A 27,174-nucleotide genomic window follows, 5' to 3' on the forward strand; every position below is an offset into this window, starting at 1 on the left:
TCTCTCCGTAATGATATCATGAATTTTAAGCAACTAGATCATGAACATGTTGCACAATCTTGGGAGAGAATGAAATTGATGATTAGAAATTGTTCCGCTCATGGCTTGAGTCTTTGGATGATTATACAAATCTTTTATGTTGGTTTGAATTTTGCTTCTAGAAATATCTTGGATTCCGCCTCCGGTGGAACTTTCATGGAAATCACATTAGGAGAAGCTACAAAACTCCTAGACAATATCATGACAAACTATTCTCAATGGCACACTGAAAGGTCACCTACTAGTAAAGAAGTGCATGCCATAGAAGAAATTAACTCTCTGAGTGCTAAGATGGATGAGTTAATGAAATTGTTTGCTAGTAAAGGTGTTCCTTTAGATCCAAATGATATGCCCTTGTCTTCCTTGATTGATAGTAGCAATGAGAGCTTGGATGTTCATTTTGTTGGTAGGAATAATTTTGGCAACAACAATGCTTTTAGAGGAAACTATATTCCTAGGCCTTTTCCTAGTAATCCCTCTAATAACTTTGGAAATTCCTACAACAATGCTCATGGAAATTACAATAAATTACCCTGTGATCTAGAGAGTAATATTAAAGAGTTTATCAACTCGCAAAAGATTTTTAATGCATCCATAGAAGAAAAACTGCTCAAAATCGATGACTTGTCTAGGAGCGTTGATAGAATGTCTCTTGATATTGATGCTTTGAAATTGAGATGTGCTCCTCCCAAGATCAATATGGATGAAACTTTGAAAGCTATGCGTGTTTCCATGAGTGAGAGTACATCTCAATTTTCCATGAATGAGAGTAAGGAAAGAACCGCCCAAATTCATGCTAGACATGAATGGCTTAAAAAGGCGTGTTCTCGTGATGAGAATAGCCAAAACAAGGCCTTTACCGATCATATCGTCGATGCTATGATGAAATATCTTGAAGAGAAACTTGAGTTGGAAGTTTATATTCCTAGAAAGCTTCATGATGAGTGGGAACCTACTAACAAAATCAAGATAAAAAACTATGAATTCAATGCTTTGTGTGATTTGGGTGCTAGTGTTTCCGGTATTCCAATGTTTTTATGTGATGTTCTAGGCTTCGATGAGATTAATGAGTGCTCTCTTAATTTGCATCTTGTGGATTCTACTGTTAAGAAACCTATGGGAAGGATCAATGATGTTCTTATTATTGCAAATAGGAACTATGTACCCGTAGATTTCATTGTGCTTGATATTGATTGCAATCCAACATGTCCCATCATTCTTGGTAGACCTTTCCTAAGGACTATTGGTGCTGTCATCGATATGAAGGAAGGGAATATTAGATTTCAATTTACATTAAAGAAGGGCATGTAACATTTTCCTAGAAAGAAAATAAGATTGCCTTATGAATCCATGATGAGGGCTACTTATGGTTTGAGCACCAAAGACGACGATACTTGATGCTATCGCCTTATGCCTAGCTAAGGGCGTTAAACAATAGCGCTTGTTGGGAGGCAACCCAATGAATTTATCTTTGATTTTTGCTTTCTGTTTTGTTGTGTCCACACCATCATAATTCTGTTATGATTGTGTTTTTTGTGTTTCTTTTTGTGTTTGTACCAAGTAAAACCTTTATGACTAGTTTTGGTGATGGTTGTTTGATCTTGGTGAAAAAGACAGAAACTTTACGCTCACGAAATTATTTTTAATTCCTATCCAGAAAGAGCTTTTGAGCTGATTCTTTTTGCTGCTGGTTGATATGCCAATTTCCCTAATTTTCATATTTTTCAGAATTTTTGAGATACCAGAAGTATACAGATTGTTACAGTATGGTCTGTTTTTGACATATTCTGTTTTTGTTGTGTTGATTGCTTATTTTGATGAAACTATGTATAGTATCGTGGGGGGGGGGGGTACTAGCCATGGAAAAGTGAGAATACAGTAATATAACACCAATATAAATAGAAATCAAGTTTGCTACAGTACCTAAAGAAGTGGTGGTTTGTTTTCTTATGCTAATGATATCACGAGTTTCTATTTAACTTTTGTGTTGTGAAGTTTTCAAGTTTTGGGTGACGTTCTCATGGACAATGGGATAAAGAGTGGAAAGAGATAAAGCTTGGGGATGCCAAAGGCATCCCAAGCCAAATTCAAGGACACCAAAAATCCTAAGCTTGGGGATGCCCCGGGAAGGCATCCCTCTTTCGTCTTCAATCCATCGGTAACATTACTTGGAGCTATTTTTTATTCACCACATGATATGTGTTTTGCTTGGAGAGTCGTGTATTATAGGAGTCTTTTCTTTTTTGTTGTGTCATAATCATCCTTGCTGCACAACTTTTTGAGAGAGACATGCACTCATTGTGATTTTGCTAGAATATTCATTGAGCTTCGCTTATATCTTTTGAGTTAGGCAATTTAGCTCGCATGTGCTTCACTTATATCTTTTGAGCTAGATAACTTTGCTCTAGTGCTTCACTTAGATCTTTTTAGAGCACGGCGGTGTCATATTTTGGAGAAATAAGAACTCTCGATCTTCACTTATATCTTTTTGAGAGTGCTCTCTCTGTGTAACTTGGTAGTTGGCTTGTGCTATGAAAGTAGTCCTAAAGATGATAGGCATCCAAAGAGGATACAATAAAAACTTCCATATTCATGTGCATTGATTAGTAAGAGAAGTTTGATTCCTCTCAATTAGTTTTGAGACATGGATTTGGTGATATTAGAGTTATGTTAGTAGGGTGTCGTGAATCTAGAAATACTTGTGTTGAAGTTAGTGATTCCCGTAGCATGCACGTATGGTGAACCGCTATGTTAGGAAGTCGGAGCATAATTGATTTGTTGATTGTCATCCTTTGTGTGGCAGTCGAGATCGCGTGATGGTTAACACCTACCAACCCTTCCCCTAGGAGTATGCATTTAGCACTTTGTTTCGATTACTAATAAAACTTTCGCAATAAGTATATGAGTTCTTCATGACTAATGTGAGTCCATGGTATAGATGCACTTTCACCTTCCACCGTTGGTAGCTTCTCTAGTGTGGCGCAACTTTCGCCGGTGCACAAACCCACCATATACCTTCCTCAAAACAGCCACCATACCTACCTATTATGGCATTTTCATAGCCATTCCGAGATACATTGGCATGCAACTCCCATCGTTCCGTCTCATGACCTGTGCCGTCACTTTCAGATTGCCATTGCATGATCGTAAGATAGCTAGCGAGATGTTTCAACGTCATATGCTAGGATAGATAGTTGCACATCCCGGTACACTTCAGGAGGCATTTCCTATAGAGTCATCATTGCTCTAAGTGTTGAGTTGTGAGTAAATAAAAGTGTGATGATCATCATTATTAGAGCATTGTCCCATGTAAGGAAAAAATGAAATGAGGCCAAATTTGCCCATAAAAAAAATAGAAGAGGCCAAACATCCCAAACAAAAAAATGATGAGAGAAAAAGAGAGAAGGGACAATGCTACTATCTTTTTCCACACTTGTGCTTCATAATAGCACCATATTCTTCATGATTGAGAGTCTCTTGTTTTGACATTTCCTTATACTAGTGGGGATCTTCATTATATAACTTGGCTTGTATATTTCAATGATGGGTTTCCCCAAAATTGCCCTAGCTCTTCATGAGCAAGCAAGTTGGATGCACACCCACTAGTTCTCCTTTTGAGCTTTCACATACTTATAGCTCTAAGTGCATCCATTGCATGGTAATCCCTACTCATTCACATTGATATCTATTGATGGGAATCTCCTTAGCCCATTGATACGCCGAGTCGATGTGACCATCTCCTTTTTTTTGCCTCACAGCCTCCAGCACACTCTATTCCACCTATAGTGCTATATCCATGGCTCACACTCATGTATTGCGTGGGAGTTGAAAAAGGTTTGAGAAAGTAAGAGTGCGAAAACAATTACTTGGCCAATACCGGGGTTGTGCATGATTTAAATTCATTATGTGGGGATGATGGAGCATAGCCAGACTATATGATTTTGTAGGGATAACTTTCTTTGGCCTTGTTATTTCGAAAGTTCATGATCACCTTGCTAGTTTGCTTGAAGTATTATTGTTTTCATGTCAATAGCAAACTATTGTTTTGAATCTTATGGATCTGAACATTCATGTCGCATGAAAGAAGTTGCAAAGGACAAATATGTTAGGTAGCATTCACATCAAAAACTCGGTCTTTATCACTTCCCTACTCGAGGATGAGCAGGAGTTAAGCTTGGGGATGCTTGATACGTCTCCAACGTATCTATAATTTTTGATGGTTCCATGCTATTATCTTGTCAACTTTGGATGTTTTGTATGCATTTCATATCTTTTTTGGGGACTAACCTATTAACTCTGTGCCAAGTGCGAGTTCCTGTTTTTTCCGTGTTTTTGACCCTTTTCACAGAAGATTTTTAAACGGAGTCCAAACGGAAAAAAATCTTCGGAATGATTTTTTCTGGAACAGAAGATACGCAGGGAGCTTGAGAACCAAGGCAAAGGGTCCCGGGGGAGGCCACAAGCCCCCTAGGCACGACCTGGGGGGCGCCTAGCAGGCTTGTGGGCCCCCCTGGCTCCTTTGTCCTACCTCTTCCGCCTATGAATTCCCTAAAAATCTGAAACCATGGGAGAGAGCCACGAAAATACTTTTCCGCCGCCGCAAGCTTCTGTCTCCGCAAGATCCCATCTGGGGCACGTTCTGGTGCCCTGCCGGAGGGGGGATTCGGACACGGAGGGCTTCTCCATCAACACCATTGCCTCTCCGATGATGCCTGAGTAGTTCACCACAGACCTTCGGGTCCATAGCTAGTAGCTAGATGGCTTCTTCTCTCTCTTGGATCTTCAATACAAAGTTCCCGATGATCTTCATGGAGATCTATCTGATGTAATCTTCTTTTGCGGTGTGTTTGTCGAGATCCGATGAATTGTGGATTTACGATCAGATTATCTAATGAAAGTTATTTGAGTCTTCTCTCATCTCTTATATGCATGATTTCATATCCTTGTAATTCTCTTCGAGTTGTGGGTTCCGTTTGGCCAATTTGATCTATAATTCTTGCAATGGGAGAAGTGCTTGGTTTTGGGTTTTTACCGTGCGGTGACCTCACCCAGGGGACGGAAGGGGTAGCTAGGCACGCATCATGTTGTTGCCATCAAGGTTAAAAAGACGGGTTTTATATCTATTGCATGAATTTATCCCTCTACATAATGTCATCTTGCTTAAGGCGTTACTCCGTTTGTCATGAACTTAATACACTAGATGCATGCTGGATAGCGGTCGATGTATGGAGTAATTGTAGTAGATGCAGACAGTATCGGTCTACTTGTCTCGGATGTGATGCATATATGTATGATCATTGCCTTAGATATCGTCATGACTTTGCACGGTTCTATCAATTGCTCAACACTAATTCGTTCACCCACCGTAATGCTTGCTATCATGAGAGAAGCCTCTAGTGAACACTATGGCCCCCGGGTCTACTTCACATCATATTTTCAGCTTTACACTTGTACTTTGTTGCACTTTCTGCCTTCAAATCTCACTTTGCAATCAATCTTGAAGGGATTGACAACCCCTTTATAGCGTTGGGTGCAAGTTTGTTTGTTTTTGCGCAGGTACTTTGGAGACTCGCCTTGATACTCCTACTGGATTGATACCTTGGTTCTCAAACTGAGGGAAATACTTACTGCTACTGTGCTGCATCACCCTTCCCTCTTCAAGGGAAAAACCAACGCAAGCTCAAGAGGTAGCAATGTTCTTTCAAAAAGTTTCAATTGATCTCATCAATATATAAGAGGAAGAGCAAAAGTTAAAAGTTATTAGTTGTTCTTTGACCAAGGACAAGTTTGTCATGGTTTGATGAGTTTTCTTAGCTCTACATTTGATTGTAATTGATATTACTCTTTCATAAGGGCCTTATGAGTTGAGATTGCTGTTGAGGATGGTTAAGTTTAGTAGAGAAATTATGATGCTTATTTTCCATATTCTTATTTATCGACACTTTACTCTCTAAACTTGTGGATAGGTTTACCGAGCTCAGTATTCGCTTGGGGACAAGCGATGTCTAAGCTTGGGGGAGTTGATACGTCCAAAATGCATCACTATTTTTTTTATCATAATTTGTCTCTATTCATTGATATATTTCACTTTACGGTGGTGTACTTATAGTGTTTTAGCTTATTTTACATAGTTTACAACTTTCCGGTGCCAAAACAATAGACGCAGGATTCAACGGAGAAAATATCACGAAGAGTTGCAATATCAGAACATCTCCAATTCTGCTGAAATTTCGAGGGAAGAAGTTTCCGAACGGATCCCGAAGATAGGCCAAAGAAGGGTCGGAGGGGGGCCACAGGTCACCCAGGCGACCTGCTGGCGCGCCCCCCTAGGCCGCGCCAAGAGGGCGCCTGGGTGATGGGCCCCACATCCGGTGCTCTCCTTTGGTCTATATGTCCCTCTTGACCTAAAAGTTCTGTAGACAGAAGAGTTTTCGTGATTCCACCGCCGCTCCGTGGCGGAAACCTATAGAGAAGAAAAGACCTTTCCGACGGGCAGACTCCGCCGGGGAGAACTCCTCCCGGAAGGGGAGATCATACTCATCATCATCACCATCGTCATGGGCATCATCGAGATCATCATCACCATCATCACGAACACCAGCACCATCTCCACCTTCATCCCATCTACTTCACCATTGCAATCGGAGTTGTACCTTGCACTATTCATCCCCTCTACTCTACTGGTGTTGATTACTATTTTATGGTGAATGCTATTTAGTTTTGTTGGAGGATTATTGTTATGACCAGATTGTTAATCATATTTTCACCACCTCTGATCATGATCTCTTTTATGTCTTGTGAGTAGTTCCATTAGTTCTTGAGGACATGGGAAAAGTCTTGATGCTAGTAGTCATATGATGTTAACGTAATTTGTGTTGATTGATATTTAAGTTATGGTGTTATTCTTCTAGTGGTGTTATGTGAACGTCGACTACATAACACTTCACCTTTTTGAGGACCTAGAGGAATGCATCGTGTATAAAGAATGCTTATGGTGGGTTGCCGGAGTGACATAAACCTGAACCCCAGTTCACATACTTTTGCATGAGGGAGTATTGGATCCTAAAGCTTATTGCTATGGTTAGGATTTGCCTTAATTTCTCTCTTCTATTTGCAGATGCTTGCAATGGTGATTAATCATAAGAGTGTACTTGTCTTATCCTAGACGGTGCACTAGTTAAGATCCACCCACGTGACACTTATCAATACAAAACATGGTACTATACAGAATATGGCAAAAGCACTTGACTATCTCTCCCGTGTGTCCTCAGGAACGCCTTAGTATTTATAAGTTTAGTCCCTCGGCTTATCCTTTGTGTTCAAAAGGATTGGGCCACTTGCTGCACCTCGGCACCATTTACTTTACTAGCATTTATTTCCTTGTTTCTTATACTAGAAAACCCATAAAAAGTTACCTTTCAGTACTTGTAGTTATTACTTGCTCAAGATCACTTGTCAATACCTTCTGCTCCTCGTTGGATTCGACACTCTTACTTATCAAAAAGGCTACAATATATCCCCTACACTTGTGGGTTATCAAGGGGGCACAACCCGAATGAATCTCTCTTACATGACCCTCGGTAGGAGCCGAATGGATCTTCTTCAGTTTGTGCTCAACTTTAAAGGCACACCACCATGGTGGAACGCCACGGCCCTTACCTCCCTTACGGACCATTGGAGGCCAGAGACACACTCTTTTCACCTTCCTCTTGGTGAGATGACCATAAATTTGTAGGATATTGCTATGATCACCGGGCTTCCGATCAAGAGCAGGGCTCTTACATTGAAGGTTAGGTCTGATGGGTGGCGACAATGGGTTACAACATTGGTTGGTGTTGAACCTGAGTCGTGGACTCAAGAAACTAGGAAGGATCCTAGGCCATCTGGAGTGTTGTTCTTGTGATACAGAAACATTTTTGCAAGTGCCCAAAGGATGCAAGTCTGGATGTTGTGGAGAGGTATGCCAGGGCTTACCTATGGAATCTTCTGACCCAAGTGGTGTTTCCGGATGGCACGGGGGACACAACCTCGTGGATGTTCTTGGATCCTCTTCGTGACTGGGATGTTAAGTGGAGTTGGGGTTTGGCAGCACTAGACTTCTTGTACCATCAGGTATTGCTTAATACGATGCATTTTCATTTTATTAAATAGGTATTTGCATGTGGTCGGTTAACGTGTGTGCAAATCTGCAGTTGGATGGAGCATGTATGAGGAGTAAGCCGGCGTCCACTCTTGGAGGTTTCGTTTGGGCCCTACAGGTTTGGGTGTGAGAGCGTATCCCTGTTGGCCATAACGTCACCCTTCCTCCAGAAGAACCCTGGAAGTACCCATTTGACGGGGATGAGGAGCGGTACCCCACTATCGCACACACATGTGCTAATGTCCAATGGTCGAGTATCGTAGCTATGGGGCGGTACAAGGCATACATAAGCGAGCTTGACATGCTGACTTATGAACAGGTAATTATCCAAATGCTTTAGCATCTTTTCTATAAAAAAATCGTGCATGGGCGAGTGACTTGTTGTGATGTAGGTCAATTAGAGGCCGTACACGGTACTTAGACAGTTCCCTCTGAGCAATATGTGCCTTCGTGACCAACATCTTTGGCGTGTGCGGTGCCCCATGATATGCTTTTTTGCGGTCGAGTGGCATCTTCCTCATCGTGTTTCAAAGCAGTTCGGAGTCCAACAACGCAGCCCACCGGATCACGTCGAGACAAGTATGGTGCTACATAAGTAAGTTTTTTATATCACCTATTGATCAATGTTTAACACGAGAAAATGGAATTGACGTATTATTCTAATGCTTTGTAGGACAAACCATCAAAACAATAAGAGTGTCATCAATTGGTAGGAGCACCACATTATGTGGGTGGACATGTGGATTGCTCAGAGGAATGCTCGAGTTGAAACTGATCAAACACCCGACACTGATGAGACGACATATTTAAGGCATTTGGAGTGGATTCGTAAAGAGTACAGAGTTATCCACAGGGTGCTTGGACCCGTTCAGATTGCTTAGACTTACTGTCAAGTGAGGCTGCTGATGGTGCATTCAACAACTCTATTACGGACACAATTGGAGTGCATCTTGACTATGGCCCTCTCCATGACCGAGTGGTACGTCCCTGTTTTGAAATATGAACATGTGTCATTTCTTCGTGGGTGGTCTGTCACATATGTTTTATCCAGGGCACGGAGCTATGGAGATGTATCAACGATAGTAATATGGTGCTTGGCCGTGCCCCAGGTCCAGAAACGGACGGGCTTGTTAGGAGTACTCTGCAGGTTAGATGCCTTGTTAACCATTGTTTTATTTTTTGTAGATCTTTTAGCATATTAACATGTCAATGTCTTTTCCTTGTGCAGAAGGTCGCCAATCGATGCCGCACACTAGCCGCTTTAATGTCTTGCCACGGTGTTTCATCCACCGATGTGCGGGCACGTGCTCAGTACAGAATGGATGTGCATTCTTCCGCTCGTCCATCTTCCAGCCGACCACGTGCTTCTTTCGCTTGTCCATCTTCCAGCCGACCACGTGCTTCTTTGAGCCGAGCACATATTGAGGAAGTTGAAGAAGAAGAGGAGACAAACAACGACGCCGAGGATCCGGACTTCATGGAGTTTGGGGCTTCGCAGACGGAAGACGCTCCGCAACCAACTCAACCTACTCAGTCGATAGAAGAAACACGCCGAGCTAGATCAAGGAACATTCGACGTCCTGGCTGGTAGAACACAGGGCTATGTCACTAAGGGAAAGATGCCCGCGAAGAGATGGAGGAAGTGAAGTGTTATGTCGTTTGAACTATGAACTATTTATGTCATGTTGTCAACTATTTATCTTCTCAGTTTGCTGTGAACTTGTCATGCTGTGAACTATGAACTATTTAAGCTGTGATTTATGTCATGCTATGAACTATCAAGTATTTATGTTGTGAACATGTCAAGTATTTACGCTGTGAACTATCAAGTATTTATGATGTGAACATGTTAAGTATTTATGTTGTGAACTATCAAGTATTTATGTTGTGAACTATCAAGTATTTAGCTTCCGGGTTGTTGCGCGCCTGGAGGGCGATGAGGAAGAAGTCACCGCTCACGATAGCAGCCAGAAGCTCCAGATTATTCCGGCGGGCGGCGGCGAAGGCGGGTGTTAGAGCATTTTGCTCCATATGTGGTTTTGGTAATTGATGATAATCCCTATGGACTAATGGTTGCCTTAAGTTATATTCGAAGGATTTGTCCATAGGTACTTCTTGAAGTCCATCTGTTGGTTTCAAAGAGTTTATATGATGACCAAGGTGGTATTAAAAGTATTATCCAAAGATTGGTCATAAATACACAAGCTTGATCAATACTAAGACGACAGTAAATCAAGATGATCAACACACAAAGCGTACAAGATGTACCGAGAAGGATCAAGTGATCCCATGGTATGGTAAACATTGTCCATAACGCTTTTGTGTACTAACCCATGTCTTCATGAGAATTCTATGTGGGGTTAGGTGTGTTTCCATGGGTTTTCATCAAGAGGAAGATCTCATTCAACCTATGAAGGATGACATCAAGTGGTGATCGTCATCACGATTGCGGTGTGCAAGTTCAAGTGGAGCATCACAAAGATATCATGCTTCAAGCTTGTCGTCCATTGTGGTGGCAATGGACTTGTGAAGAATGTGGTGAAGAGTGGCTCACCTATAGTGAGTATGGGGGAGCAATCAAGAAAGGTGGTCCATCTTGGGGAAGCCAAGATCATCATCATCTAGCTCAAGATGACTAGGTGCAAGGTATAGGTTTGCCGTTGATAGTTTTTTCTATTGTAGGATAGTTTGTCATACTTTCAAGGGGGGCTCTCAAGTGAGTAGCTTGATCGTATCATTCGTTCAGAGCTCAAACCATTTGCATCCTTGCATCATATTTTGGTTCTTGTTTGGTATTTATCCTTGTGAGTTTTAGAGCTTATGGCCATCTTCATGACAAGCTCGAGTTCATAAAAAACAGAGTCCATATGCATCTTCTATGATGTTTTCGATGTTGGAAGTTTTTGCCGGTTCTTCATTCATAGAGGTCTCACATCTCTATATCATTGGCATTCTTATAACTGCATGTTCTTAAGATTTCTTGATTCGCAATTCGTATGTGAAAGTTATGGCAGTTTCAGTATCCAGCGGTAGTACCACTCCTGGTACTAGCGGTAGTAACGCTCCTGGAGCGGTAGTAATTTTTTACTACCGCTCCCGGACGGTAGTACCGCTCCCTCGGATATTATGGGAGCGGTAGTATCGCTCCTGGCAGCGGTAGTACCGCTCCGGTCGGGCTGTGAGTGGGGGTAACAGTTGGATTCTTTCCCCCACTATATAAAGGAGGTCTTCTTCCCCATTGGACCTTATCCATCCATTAAGCTCGTGTTCTTCCCCCATTGTTTACCTTCTTAGAGCTTGCTAACTCTCAATCCCTCTAATGATTCTTTCTAGTTCTTGAGGGAAAAGAGAGAGGAGATCTAGATCCACATCTCCACCAATCACTTTCTCCTCTATGTGAGGGGAACCCCTTGGAACTTGATCTTGGAGTTCTTTGTGAGCTCCTTGTTCTTCCTCTCATATTTCTCCATAGCTTTTGTTGTTGTGGAGGGATTTGAGTGTGAGGGACTTGACCACTTCATGTGTTCTTGCCATTGCATTAGTTGCATCGGTTTGAGTTCTCCAGGGTGATACGTGGAAGTGAGAAGTTGAGAAGATTATTACCCTTGGGTACTTGGTACCCCTGGAAGCTTGGTGGTACCTTGGAGCTCAATCATTGTGGTGTAAAGATCCGGGCAAGCGTCGGGGTCTCTAATTAAGTTGTGGAGATTGCCCCCAACATTTGTGGTCACCTCAAAGCCATATGCCACTGTGGTGAAGCTTTATGGTGTTGTTGGGAGCCTCCAATTAAGTTGTGGAGATTGCCCCAACCTTGTTTGTACGGGTTCGGTGACTGCCCACAAGGGTCCCTTAGTGGACTCACGACATCTTGCATTGTGCGAGGGCATGAGGAGATTACGGTGGCCTTAGTGGCATCTTGGGGAGCATTGTGCCTCCATACCTGTGACGCCCTCGATTTAATCGTACGCTAATCATACACGCAAATGCGTACGATCAAACCCAAGGACTCACGGGAAGATATCACAACACAACTCTAGACACAAATAAAATACTACAAGCTTCATATTAGAAGCTAGGGGCCTCGAGGGCTAGAATACAGAAGCTCGATAAACACACGAGTCAACGGAAGCAACAATATCTGAGTACACACATAAAACATGGGGTGCGTTAGAGAAGGCTAGCACAAAGGAAACACATACATATTAGAGAGAAATTTTTATTGCTTGCACCGATGACAACTTACTTTAAGGATCTTATTCAATCGATAGGTAGGTATGGTGGACTCTCATGGCAAAACTGGTTGGAGGTTTATGGATGCCCAAGTAGTATCTCTACTTGGTGCGGGAGTTTTGGCTAATATGAGGTGGAAGCAATCGTCACATGCTAAGGGATCTCTAATCATATAATATTGTTTGGAACCAAGAAAACACAATTCATTATGTTGTCTTCCTTGTCCAACATCTGCTCCTAGGCATGTAATAGTTTGGTGAGTGCTCACAATTGTAAAAAGTGTCTAAGATGATACATTTATATGTGAACCTCTCTTTCCTTATTACTTCTTATTAATTGCAACAATGACTGAGGTCTATGTTGATTTATTCTCAACAAGTTTCAACCATCATACGTGTCATAAGTGAAGTTATCACTTTCCATAAGATCGTCTCATGATCTTTCATGCTATCGTTCTTTTCATACTTTTTATCATGGAACAAAGCAAAGCCCTTGACTAAGACACTCTTTATTATAAAGCTCGTAAGCTCGAATACATCGGGGGAGAGATAAAAGCAAAAGACTCAAACTAAAAACTAAAGACTTATTCCTCTAAGAGAAGAAATAAAAACTGAAAAGGAAAGAACTAAAACAAAGGTAAAAGCAAAAGATATAAAGGTGATACGATACCAGGGCAACTACCCCAAGCTTGGCAGAAGCCAAGGGGATTGCCCATACCAATGCTTAGTTGTCTTCCTTCGTTGGTGATGGTGGTGTTGTTGTTGCCTTTGATTCCAAGAGAGCTATCAATCTTTGATTTATACCTTTGAGATCTGTGACATGGGTTTCCAGCAAAACAACTTCACGAGAAAGGGAAATATTGCGAGCACGAGTTGTTTCGCAAAACCTCAAGAGTTCAATCAAGGATGGAGACAGCACGTGGAGGAAGGGTTGGAGAAAGTCTACCCCTTCAACGTCTTCAATGTTGAACATAGGTTGAACCTCCTCCCTGGCTTGGGTTTTCTCCTTAGCTTGGTCCCTGGCTTCCGTGACTTCTACTCTTTTCAAATCAGCATCTACTTCCTCATGAACTTGGTGAAGATCATTCTCCCCAACAGATTCCTGAGACATCGTTGCTCTAAATCTGCGGCAGACAACAAGCTCAAAACGAAAACAGAGGAAAACTACGCGACACGGAGATCAAAACCTTCGGGCGACTATATATTGATTTTTTCTGGGCCAGAAGGAGTCCTCCGCAAGAAAACGGAGTCCGGGAGGCACAAGAGGTGCCCACAAGCTTGCCCTCCGCCACCAGGGGGTAGGGGGCGGTGGCAGGGCTTGTGGCCGCCTCGTTCGCTCTCCGGACTGCTTTTTATTTTTCTAATTTTCCAAAAATTCCAAAACAGAAGAAATTTCCTATTGGAAAAGCATCGGAGTCCAATTTCTTACCAAAATAGATACATCTTTGTTTTCAAGGTCTAAAACAGGCTGATAAACATCCCTTATGTACTCCTCTGGAGTTATGACATTGATGATATTGGTCGCAACATTTATGGGAGTACCAGAGATGTAATGCTTGATTCTTTGCCCATTTACCACTCTAGGAAAATCTCCTTCCGTGTTATTGATTTTGACGGCACCAGAGTGATATACTTCCTCGATAACATAGGGACCTTCCCATTTAGAGAGAAGCTTGCCTGCAAAGAATCTCAAACGAGAATTGTATAGCAAGACATAATCACCTACATTGAACTCTCATTTCTGTATTCGTTTGTCGTGCCATCTCTTAACCTTTTCCTTGAACAACCTGGAATTCTCATATGCCTGGGCTCTCCATTCATCTAACGAGTTGATATCAAACAACCGCTTCTCACTGGCAAGTTTGAAATCAAAGTTGAGCTCTTTGATTGCCCAATAAGCTTTGTGTTCCAGCTCAAGAGGTAAATGACAGACCTTACCGTAAACCATTTTATACGGTGACATGCCCATGGGATTCTTATAAGCAGTCCTTTAAGCCCATAGTGCATCGTCATGTTTTCTAGACCAGTTCTTTCGAGATCTATTGACGGTCTTTTGTAGGATCAACTTGATCTCCCTATTACTCAACTCAACTTGACCACTAAACTGAGGATGATAAGGAGATGCTACTCTATGGTTGACATCATACTTAGCTAGCATCTTACGGAAAAGACCATGAATGAAGTGTGAACCGCCATCAGTCATCAAGTATCTAGGGACTCCAAATCTTGGGAATATGACTTCTTTAAGCATCTTAATAGAGGTGTGGTGATCAACATTTTTAGTGGGGATAGCCTCTACCCACTTAGTAACGTAATCGACAACAACTAAGATGTGAGTGTACCCATTGGAACTCGGGAAGGGTCCCATATAATCAAAGCCCGAGACATCAAATGGTTCAATGACAAGTGAATAGTTCATAGGCATCTCCTGACGCTTACTGATATTCCCTATTCTTTGTTATTCGTCACACGACAAGACAAACTTACGGGCATCCTTGAAGAGAGTGGGCCAATAGAAACCTGATTGCAATACCTTATGGGCAGTTCTATCTCCAGCGTGGTGTCCTCTGTAGGCTTCGGAAGGACACTTCTGCAAGATTTGTCCCTGTTCATGTTCAGGCACACAATGTCTAATAACACCATCTACTCCTTCCTTATAAAGGCGAGGATCATCCCAAAGTAGTGTCTCAAATGAAAGAAGAATTTCTTCTTTTGCTGATAGGTGAAACTGGGTGGTATGTATTTTGCTACAATATAGTTTGCATAATCTGCATACCACGGCGCACTATGTGAAGTGCGGATGACATTTAGTTGCTCATCAGGAAAGCTATCATCAATAGGTTGTGGGTCATCAAGGACATTCTCTAGCATAGACAAGTTATCTGCTACAGGGTTATCAGCACCCTTTCGGTCAATGACGTGCAAATCAAATTCCTGTAGCAGGAGAACCCATCTGATTAGCCTAGGCTTAGCGTCCTTCTTCTCCATGAGGTACTTAATAGCAGCATGATCAGAGTGAATAGTGACTTTGGAGTCAACTATATAAGATCTGAACTTTTCACATGCAAACACGATTGCTAAAAATTCCTTCTCCGTAGTGGCATAGTTTCTTTGGGCACTGTCTAGAGTTTTACTAGCGTAGTGAATGACATTCAACTTCTTGTCAACTCTTTGTCCTAGAACAGCACCAACAACATAATCACTAGCGTCGCACATGATTTCAAAGTGCAAGTTCCAGTCAGGTGGTTGAACAATAGGTGCGGTTATCAAAGCCTTCTTAAGTATTTCGAAGGCTTCCTCACAATCCTCATCAAAAACAAAAGGAACATCCTTGTGCAAGAGGTTGGTAAGAGGCCTAGAAATCTTAGAGAAGTCTTTAATGAACCTTCTATAGAAACCAACATGACCTAGGAAACTTCGTATACCTCTGATATCTGTGGGGCAAGGCATTTTCTCAATTGCATCAACCTTAGCCTTATCAACTTCAATGCCTCTTTCAGAGATTTTGTGTCCTAAGACGATACCTTCATTAACCATAAAGTGGCACTTCTCCCAATTTAAGACGAGTTTGGTTTCTTCACATCTCTATAAGACTCGATCAAGGTTCTGAGGCAATCATCAAAGGAAGATCCGTAAACGGAGAAGTCATCCATGAAAACCTCGACAATCTTTTCACAAAAGTCAGAGAATATAGCCCTCATACCTCTTTGGAAGGTGGCAGGTGCATTGCATAAGCCAAGAGGCATACGTCTATAGGCAAAGGTACCGAAAGGGCAGGTGAAAGTGGTTTTCTCCTGATCAGATTGCGCAACAGGTATTTGCGAGAAACCTGAATAACCGTCTAGAAAGCAGAAGTGTGTGTGTGTTTTGATAGCCTTTCTAGCATTTGGTCGATGAACGGGAAAGGATAATGATCTTTCCTGATTGCCTTGTTCAGTTTCCGGAAGTCTATCACCATCCTATAGCCAGTAATAATCCTTTGTGGGATTAGTTCATCTTTATCATTAGGAACGACGGTGATACCTCCCTTCTTAGGTACGCAATGTACTGGACTTACCCAATCACTATGAGAAACATGATAAATGATTCCTGCTTCCAGAAGCTTTAATATTTTTTTCTAACTACCTCTTTCATCTTAGGATTTAATCTCCTTTGATGATCAGCAACTCGTTTGAAGTCAGGATCGGTTTTAATCTTGTGCTAACATAGAGTAGGACTAATACCCTTAAGATCATCAAGAGTATATCGAATTGCAGCATGGTGCTTCCTCAGAGTTTTTAGTAACTTCTTCTCTTCGTGCTGTGAGAGGAGAGCACTAATAATAACAGGATATATCTCCTTCTCATCAAGATAAGCATACTTAAGAGTATCAGGCAACTGTTTAAGCTCGAACACAGGATCACCCTTTGGTTGGGGAGGATCCCCAAGCAGTTCAACAGGCAGATTATTCTTGAGAATAGGATAGTATTCTAAGACAATTTTATCTATCTCATCTCTCTCCTCCATATGCATATCATTTTCATGCTCAAGCAGATATTGCTCTAAAGGATCCGTAGGAGGTATGGCAATAGAGGCAAGAGCAATGATCTCATTCCTACCAGACGACTCTCTTTCATGGGGTTGTCTTCCAAACTTAGAGAAGTTAAATTCATGAGACACACCCTCTAAACTTACTGTGACAGTCTGCTTAATGCAATCAATGTGAGCATTGACAGTGTTGAGAAAGGGTCTACCAAATATGATGGGACAAAAGATATCTTGTGCAGTACCAAGGACGAGGAAATCAGTAGGATACTTCGTCTTACCACACAGGACTTCTACGTCTCTCACAATTCCCAAAGGGCAAATAGTGTCTGTATTAGCTAGCGTGATAGTGACATCAATGGGTTCTAACTCAGCAGGTGCAATCTCATCCTTGATTTGATCATATAGAGGACGGGGTATTGCACTAACACTAGCTCCCATATCACATAAACCATGGTAACAATGATCTCCTATGTTAACAGAAACAACGGGCAGGCCAACTACAGGTCCGTGCTTGCGTTTCGCGTGAGGTTTAGCAATTCTAGCGGAGTCCTCACAGAATTTGATAACAAGCCCATCTATGTCTTCGGCTAAGAGATCTTTGATAATAGCAACACTAGGTTCAACTCTAATCTCCTCAGGGGGTGCAAGTGGTCTAATATAACCCCTACGTATCATAGTTGGAGCTTTAGAATAATCCTTTATCCTAGCAGGGTATGGTGGTTTCTCAGTGTAAGCACAAGGAACAACAGGATCACTAAAAGCAATGACTTTCTCTTCAACTAGATTGGTTTTGGCTATGTTGCTTTCTACAGGAGGATGATATTTAAACCACTTCTCTTTGGGAAGATCAACATGAGCAGCAAAAGATTCACATAGAGAAGCTACTATCTCAGAGTCAAGTCCATACTTAGTGCTAAAATCTCTAGAAGTGTTTGTCTCAACAAAAGATTTAACGCAATCAAACTAAAAATTCGTACCTGCTCCTTACCTTCCTCCAGCTACCAATCTTCAGAGTTGCGTTTGATTCTTTCCAATAAATTCCACTTGTGATCAATATCCTTCTTCATAAAAGAACCGATACAAGAAGTGTCAAGCATGGTACGACCTTCATGAGAAACCGAGCATAAAAGTTTTGAGTGATGATTTCTCTCGAGAGCTCATGATTGGGGCATGAATATAGCATTGATTTAAGCCTCCCCCAAGCTTGAGCTATGCTTTCCCTGTCACGAGGCCAAAAGTTATAAATAAAGTTCCGATCACGATGTACTAAATGCATAGGATAGAACTTTTGATGAAATTCCAATTTCAACCGATTGTAGCCCCATGATCCAGTATCATCACATAGCCTATACCATGTCAACGCCTTATCCTTCAAAGATAAAGGAAAGAATTTCTTCTTTACCTCATCTTCGGGCAAACCCGCAAGCTTAAATAAACCACAAACTTCATCTACATAGATCAAGTCTGGATGTGAAGATCCATCTCCTGTGAAAGGATTAGCCAGCAGTTTCTCAAGCATACCCGAAGGAATTTCATAAAATTTATTTTCAATAGGTACCTCAGGTTGAGGAACAACTCCTCGTGCTTCAGTTCGTGGTGAAGATACCCTGAACAAACTCCTCAAAGGAACAGTTTCCATAGTGACAAGTGACAATAAATTTCAGCACAATATATAGATGTTTCCTTACCAATTTCCACTTACCAAAGGCGCTTCACTCCCCGGCAACGGCGCCAGAAAAGAGTCTTGATGACCCACAAGTATAGGGGATCAATCGTAGTCCTTTCGAGAAGGAAGCGTGTCGAACCCAACGAGGAGCAGAAGGCTCTGATAAACGGATTTCAGCAAGGTAATAACTGCAAGCACTGAAAGTAGCGGTAACAAGTGATTGTGTAGCGAGGTGAAATGTAGCAAGCAAAAAGTAACAAGTAGCAAGTAGTAGCAATGGTGCAGCAAGTGGCCCAATCCCTTTTGTAGCAAGGGACAAGCCTGAACAAAGTCTTATAGGAGGAAAAACGCTCCCGAGGACACACGGGAATTTCTGTCATGCTAGTTTCATCATGTTCATATGATTCACGTTCGTTACTTTGATAGTTTGTTTTGTGGGTGAACCGGCGCTTGGGTACTGCCCTTACTTGGATTAGCATCCCACTTATGATTAACCTCTCTCGCAAGCATCCGCAACTACAAAAGAAGAATTAAGATAAAGTCTAACCATACCATTAAACTAGTGGATCCAAATCAGCCCCTCACGAAGCAATGCATAGACTGGGGTTTAAGCTTCTGTCACTCCAGCAACCAATCATCTACTTGCTACTTCCCAATGCCTTCCTCTAGGCCCAAATATGGTGAAGTGTTATGTAGTTGACGTTCACATAACACCACTAGAGCAAAAGACAACATACAACATATCAAAATACCGAACGAATATCAAATTCACATGACTATTATTAACATGACTTATCCCATGTCCTCAGGAACAAAAGTAACTACTCACAAAACATAATCATAATCATGACTTTGTTCAGGTGTGTCCTCGGGAGCGTTTTTCCTCCTATAAGACTTTGTTCAGGCTTGTCCCTTTCTACAAAAGGGATTGGGCCACCTGCTGCACCGTTTGTCGTGGGTATAAGTCTGACAGTAGATGTGTAGGGTACGAAAGGATGGGCAAAGACTTAGCTACGGCGAGGTTGTATGAGTTCAGGCCCCTCTACGGTGGAGGTAAAAGCCCTACGTCTCAATGCCCTTGGGAGCTTAGTGTTGAGTGGAATATCAGATTACAGTAAAAGCCAACCCCTGCACCAGTGGGGAAGGGCGGCTTATATAGAGTGCGCTGCCCTCCACAACGGCCCGGTGGACAGGGGTGGAATAGTGGCTAATAAATGCCTACGTTACAGGTAACGTATGCCTTAAATGCTAATAATGGTGTATGAAAACGTATGACCGTTGCCCTCCTGTGAGGTTACGATGTACAGAGTGGAATTCAGTCGGTACGTTGAATACGCTCCGAATGCTCGTCACCGACTGGATGATGGGGGAGTCCTTAGTTCAGTCAGAACTGTCTAAGGGCCTTGTCCTCTATGAAGGGTAGTCCTTGGGTAGGACCTATAGGTCAGGCCTATGACCCTACCCTGGGACTATAACCCCATCATTAGTCCCCGAATGGATCGGGGTTGGAACGACGAAGTGATGCCTAGAGTATGGATCCGACTGGTATGGATGTGACTTTGGCGTTGTTTGCCTCGATCCATTTTATCCTTTCGACCAGTGATCCGAGTGAATAGACAAGTGAAACGAACCGTCAGGGACTGAGTGCTTCCGCGGAATCTTTCGATGTGACCGGTCCAACTGACAGCGGCGAATTTTCCAGGATCCTCAAATTTCGGTTGCCGCGCGCTCAGCGGGGATGACGACATCGCCATCGAGTAGTTTCTGCCGCCTCGATTACCGCGCCGTTATCTTCTCCACTAACATCGCAGCAGCCGGTCGGGGGATAAGATTTCGGGGCCACCTGTTAGTGACTCAGTCGGAAGCTTATTTAAGTCTCTCCGGCGGGGATTTCTTTGCGCTGCTCTTGTTACTCGCATTCACCTTGATCCTCCCGTAGCCTCCTCCTACCTCTCCTCCTCTGCGGATCTGTTGCCTTCACCATGACGAAGGGGCAGACCAGCAAACTCGAATCGCAGAAGAAGAAGAAGAAGGGGGCCGCCCCTGCTCAGCGGCGACAGCGGGCACTGCCGGCGGGTTGGATCCAGGGGGATTTCCTCCCCTCCACGGTGACGGCGGACGACTTGCTGGAGCTAGTGGAGCACGGCATGATCGCTAACAAGTCGTGGAGGCTGCCAGTGGAGGGCGAGACGGAGCCGGCGCCGCAGGAGGGGGAGCACGTCCTGCTGCTCAGCCACGTGTTCAGGGGCTTCTCCTTGCCTCCCCACCCCTTCTTCAGAGGTATTATGAATCACTTCGGGGCGCAGCTCCATCATTTTCCTTCGAACGCGATAGCCCATCTTGTCGCATTCGTCAACCTTTGCGAGTGCTTTATTGGATGTCCCCCCCACTGGGGCTCTTTAAGTACATCTTCTCCACTAGGTCCCAGACTGTCAAAAAGCTTAGCCAGTCGGACGTTAAACCCATCTCCTCCAGCTCTGCGGGGGCTTAGGCTTCCAGAAGAAAACAAAGAGTAGCTACCCCCCTCTCCAGTTGTCCGAGTCAGTTAGGAACTGGCAGTCGACCTAGTTCTATTGCCAGGACATCGCTTGTCCGAATGCCGCGACTGGGTTGCCACCCTTTAGCCTAGACCGTCCGGCCCCTCCCAGGCAGCTTGCACTCTCAAAGGTGGAAAAGATCCAGATCCAACCTCTGGTCGACGCGCTGATAGCTGTCGTCCGCAAGGGAGTCACCGACACAGATTTGCTAGAGACTTTTCTGGGTCGGCGCATCCAGCCGCTGCAAGCCGGACACCACGCCATGTGGTACTACACGGGGCTTGAGGATTCCACTCGGACTCATCCAGAATGCGTGACCGGGGAGGTTGTGACGGCATGGGTCCGCGGCATCGCAGGCGCATGCGACAACCCCAGAGGAGCCCGACGGGTGAAGCCCTTCCGTGCCGATAATCCTCCTCCGAATGAGGTGAGCACCTCTTGTCGAGTGCTTTCAATCTTCTTAGATTTATCGCTTTTCTTGTACCGCCGCCTGACGTCTGACGTTGTCGACTGTGTTTTGTGCAGGAGTGGACCAACTAGTATTCTCCCGTCTCGAACGGGAATCCAGCTAAGGAAGAGGAGGGCAGCCAGGAGGGCAGCGGGGACAGCGCCAAGTACGTCTCCAACAGTGGGGAGACGGAGGAGGAGACTGAAGAGGAGGAGGGGGAGGTTGGGGAGCAGAGCTCGCCACCTCCACCATCAAAGCAACGAACTAAGCGCCGTCACGAACCCGCGACTCCGCCGGCTCCTCCAGCGGCCCCGAGTGCTCAGCCAGCTCCTCCCGTGGCTCCGAGTGCTTGGAGCGTGAAGAGGACCAGGGACGCTGCTGTCGAGCCCACGGACCAACCGTCCAAGGTGGCCAAACCGAGTGGGCCTAAGCCTCGGAAAGCCTTGCCTCGGATGAGGATCACTGTTCCAGTCGCCTCAGCGTAAGTGCCTTGTTCTCCCATCCTCTTTCAGTATCTGATTGAACTCATGCTTATAGGTCGAGTGGATTTTACTCGACAAAGCTGCTACCTCCGCCACCTCTCTGCCGTGCCAGGACGATGATCCCATGGATATGGATAATGCTGCCACATCCCAGCAAGGTATGTTGTCACGACTCTGAGAGTTTGTATTATTGTTTCACGAGTACTGTCTTTAATCTTGCCCTTTTTCTGCAATTTCATGTTGTTCAGTCGGGCTTCCTTCGGAGGTGATTCATCTGGAGGACGACGACCGAAGGGGGTCAGGGCCAGCTTTGGCGCCTGTCCTTGAGGTTTGTTCCATCTGCTGCTGCTCCCACCACGAACGTGCCGCCGACTGAGACGGTGCCGCCGACTGAGATGGTGCCCCTCGCGGCGGAACCGACTGGAGTGGAGCTTGGGATGCCCAAGGAGTCTTCTGTCGTGTCGGGTCCGTCGACCGTTCAATATGACGCTCGACACCTCCCGGAAGACCAGATGGGGGACGCCAAGGAGGCCATGGTGTAGGTGGAGTTGATGGTGGGTGACGCCAAGGGAGCGTATGACTCCATCGCGTCTTTGTACAAGAAAAGCCTGGAACTCCGAGACGATATCCGAGTAAGTGTGCTAGTAAGTGTTTACTTTCCTCTTGTTACCCACTGGGGGTTGCAGTGATAGACCCGGATACAGTAGGATGATTTTGAAGTGGGTTCACTCCGAGTGAACCTAGTGGGTGTAGTCCCTGAGACTTCCGTCGAGTGCTTGCACCGACAGTTGTCTTCAGATGCATTTTCCGTTACCTGAGCGGATCAGAGCTGATCTGCCCGAATGGTTCCAGTGAGGGCAGTCCGAGTGCACCCACTGGGTGTAGTCCCCGAGAGTAGTGTTACTCAGGTCGGGTGATAGTAGTGTCATAGATTTGTCTGTTTGTCATGTAGCTCAATAGGGCCGTCCTGTTCGAGCTTCATGCCAGTGGGGTCACTCTTAGTGAACCCACTGGGTGTAGTCCCCGAGACCGCTGTCGATTGCTTGCATCGGCAGGTGTCTGAAGAACTTTGAGCTTTGTTTGTTTTCCTTGTTGAATGTGTCTGATCTTCCCTTTGCGCTGATTTGGCAGAAGACTTGCGAAATGGGATCCGCGTACAATGCTCTGAAGGCTGAAAAGATTCAGCTTGCTGCGGAATTGGAGGCGGCTGTGAATTGAAGGATACGCTCGAAGGAAGCTTTTTTACTTAGGCGATTCTAGATCGCAGCTAAGTCCCCGAGTGCGGCTTTTAGTGCGCACTCGGAGCGAGTTTTGTACTTAGGCGATTCTGAATCGTAGCTAAGTCCACGAGTGCGGCTGTTAGTGCACACTCGGAGCGAGTTTGTACTTAGGCGATTCTGGGTCGCAGCTAAGTCCCCGAGTGCAGCTGTTAGTGCGCACTCGGAGCGAGTTTGTACTTAGGCGATTCTGGGTCGCAGCTAAGTCCCCGAGTGCGGCTTTTAGTGCGCACTCGGAGCGAGTTTTTACTTAGGCGACTCTGGGTCACAGCTAAGTCCCCGAGTGTGGCTTTTAGTGCGCACTCGGAGCAAGTTTGTACTTAGGCGATTCTGGGTCGCAGCTAAGTCCCCGAGTGCGGCTTTTAGTGCCCACTCGGAGCGAGTTTGTACTTAGATGATTCTGGGTCATAGCTAAGTCCCCGAGTGCGGCTTTTAGTGCGCACTCGGAGCGAGTTTTTACTTAGGCGACTCTGGGTCGCAGCTAAGTCCCCGAGTGCGGCTTTTAGTGCGCACTCAGAGCGAGTTTTTTACTTAGGCGACTCTGGGTCGCATCTAAGTCCCTGAGTGCGACTCTTAGTGCACACTCGGAGAGAGCTTTTTACTTAGGCGACTCTGGGTCGCAGCTAAGTCCCCGAGTGCGGCTTTTAGTGCGCACTCGGAGCGAGTTTTTTACTTAGGCGACTCTGGGTCGCAGCTAAGTCCCCGAGTGCGACTTTTAGTGCACACTCGGAGAGAGTTTGTACTTAGGCGATTCTGGGTCGCAGCTAAGTCCCCGAGTGCGTCTTTTAGTGCACACTCGGAGAGAGAGTTCTTTACTTAGGCGACTCTGGGTTGCAGCTAAGTCCCCGAGTGCGACTTTTAATGCACACTCGGAGAGAGTTTTTTACTTAGGCGACTCTGGGTCGCAGCTAAGTCCCCGAGTGCAACTTTTAGTGTACACTCGAAGAGAGTTTTTTACTTAGGCGACTCTGGGTCGCAGCTAAGTCCCCGAGTGCGGCTTTTAGTGCGCACTCGGAGCGAGTTTTTTACTTAGGCGACTCTAGGTCGCAGCTAAGTCCCCGAGTGCGAATTTTAGTGCACACTCGGAGAGAGTTTGTACTTAGGAGATTCTGGGTCGCAGCTAAGTCCCCGAGTGCGTCTTTTAGTGCACACTCGGAGAGTGAGTTTTTTACTGAGGCGACTCTGGGTCGCATCTAAGTCCCCGAGTGCGACTCTTAGTGCACACTCGGAGAGAGTTTTTTACTTAGGCGACTCTGGGTCGCAGCTAAGTCCCCGAGTGCGGCTTTTAGTGCGCACTCGGAGCAAGTTTTTTACTTAGGCGACTCTGGGTCGCAGCTAAGTCCCCGAGTGCGGCTTTTAGTGCACACTCGGAGAGAGTTTTTTACTTAGGCGACTCTGGGTCGCAGCTAAGTCCCCGAGTGCGACTTTTAGTGCACACTCAGAGAGAGTTTTTTACTTAGGCGACTCTGGGTCGGAGCTAAATCCCCGAGTGCGGCTTTTAGTGCGCACTCGGAGCGAGTTTTTTTACTTAGGCGACTCTGGGTCGCAGCTAAGTCCCCGAGTGCGACTTTTAGTGCACACTCGGAGAGAGTTTGTACTTAGGCGATTCTGGGTCGCAGCTAAGTCCTCGAGTGCGTCTTTTAGTGCACACTCGGAGAGAGTTTTTTTTACTTAGGCGACTCTGGGTCGCAGCTAAGTCCCCGAGTGCGACTTTTAGTGCACACTCGGAGAGAGTTTTTTACTTAGGCGACTCTGGGTCACAGCTAAGTCCCCGAGTGCGAATTTTAGTGCACACTCGGAGAGAGTTTTTTAGACCAGAGTCTGCAAACGCGGAAGAATTTTGGACCTGCAAGAAATCAGTCTGCTTTGTATTACTTCAATGATACTTGTTCTTTACATTGCCTCTGTCGGCGGTCATGTGTAGAAGCGCTTCAGGAGATCTCCGTTCCATGCTCGCGGCTCGTCCGTTTCCCTGTCGAGGTTGTAGAGTCGATATGCTCCGTTGTTCAGCACCTTAGAGATGATGAAGGGTCCTTCCCAGGCGGGAGCCAACTTGTGAGGCCTGTGCTGGTCCACTCGGAGCACCAGGTCGCCTGCTTGGAATGTGCGACTCCTGACGTGCCGCACGTGAAATCGCCGCAGATCTTGTTGATAAATTGTTGAGCTAGTCAGTGCCATCTCGCGCTCTTCTTCTAGTAGATCCACTCCGTCTTGCCTGGCTTGCTCTGCTTCGGCTTCAGAGAAGAGTTCGTCTCGTGGAGAGTTGTGAAGCAAGTCACTCGGAAGGACCGCCTCTGCTCCATAAACGAGGAAGAACGGGGATCGCCTTGTAGATCTATTTGGAGTTGTGCGGAGGCCCCACAACACCAAAGGCAGCTCGGTGACCCATGCGCCGGCAGCATGTCCAACTTCTCGCAGGAGTCGAGGCTTCAACCCTTGAAGAATAAGTCCATTTGCCCGCTCTACTTGCCCGTTTGTTTGGGGATGCGCCACAGATGCAAAATCCACTCGGATACCTTGGCCTGTGCAAAAACCTTTGAATCTGTCCGAGTCAAAGTTTGTGCGATTGTCGGTGATTATGCTGTGCGGAACCCCGAATCTGGCGATGATGTCTCTGGCAAATTTGATGGCCGTAAGGGCGTCGAGCTTCTTGATGGGCTTGGCTTCAATCCACTTGGTGAACTTGTCGACTGCTACCAACAGATGAGTGAATCCCCCTTGGCCTGTTCTAAATGGTCCGACTGTATCTAATCCCCACACTGCGAACGGCCAAACAAGAGGGATTGTCTTTAGCGCAGATGTTGGCTTGTGGGACTTGTTCAAATAGAACTGACAGCCTTCACATCGGTCGACCATACCTTTTGCCATTTCATTCGCCTGCAACCAGAAGAAACTAGCTCTGAATGCTTTGGCGACGATTGCTCTTGAGGAGGCATGATGGCCGTAGGTTCCTGAATGAATTTCTTCCAGGATTAACTGTCCCTCCTCAGGGGAGATGCACCACTGAAGGACACCTGAAACACTTTCCTTGTACAACTGGCCATCAATGACGGTGAAGGACTTCGATCTGCGGACGATCTGCCTAGCCTGGACTTCATCTTCTGGTAATTCTTGCCTCAGGATGTACGCAATGAACGGCACAGTCCAATCGGGGATGAGAGCAAGAATCTCCATGATCAAATCAACCACAGCAGGGACCTCGACTTCAGTCGGATCTGTTGAGCTCTTCGGTTGTACTGGTTCCTCTGTAAAAGGATCTTCTTTCACCGAGGGGAGATGTAGGAGCTCGATGCAGACATCACTCGGGACTGGTCTCCGAGTGGATCCAAGTTTTGCCAATTCATCAACTGCTTGGTTTTTCAGTCGCGAAACATGGTGAAGTTCCAGACCTTCAAACTTCTTCTCGAGCTTCCTTACTGCATTGTAGTATGCAGTCATGGTGGGGTTCCACATCCCACTCCTTCATCACTTGATTAACCACCAGATCTGAATCGCCATAGACCATTAGGCGACGGACGCGGAGTGTGATGGCCATGCGCAATCCATAAAGGAGAGCTTCGTACTCTGCCTCATTATTGGAAGAATCGAAATGTATCTGCAACACATACTTAAGTTTATCACCTTTTGGCGATATGATCACTACGCCAGCGCTGGAGCCATTCAACATCTTGGACCCATCGAAGAACATGGTCCAATGAGCCGAGTAGATGTGAGTCGGTTGCTGTTATTCTACCCATTCTGCTATGAAGTCAGCCAGAGCTTGAGACTTTATAGCCTTCTTGGCTTCGAACTTGATGTTGCAGTATAACATCTCCATTGCCCACTTCGC

The sequence above is a fragment of the Hordeum vulgare genome, chromosome 3H (genome assembly GCF_904849725.1).
Source record: "Hordeum vulgare subsp. vulgare chromosome 3H, MorexV3_pseudomolecules_assembly, whole genome shotgun sequence".
Lineage (NCBI taxonomy): Eukaryota > Viridiplantae > Streptophyta > Magnoliopsida > Poales > Poaceae > Hordeum > Hordeum vulgare.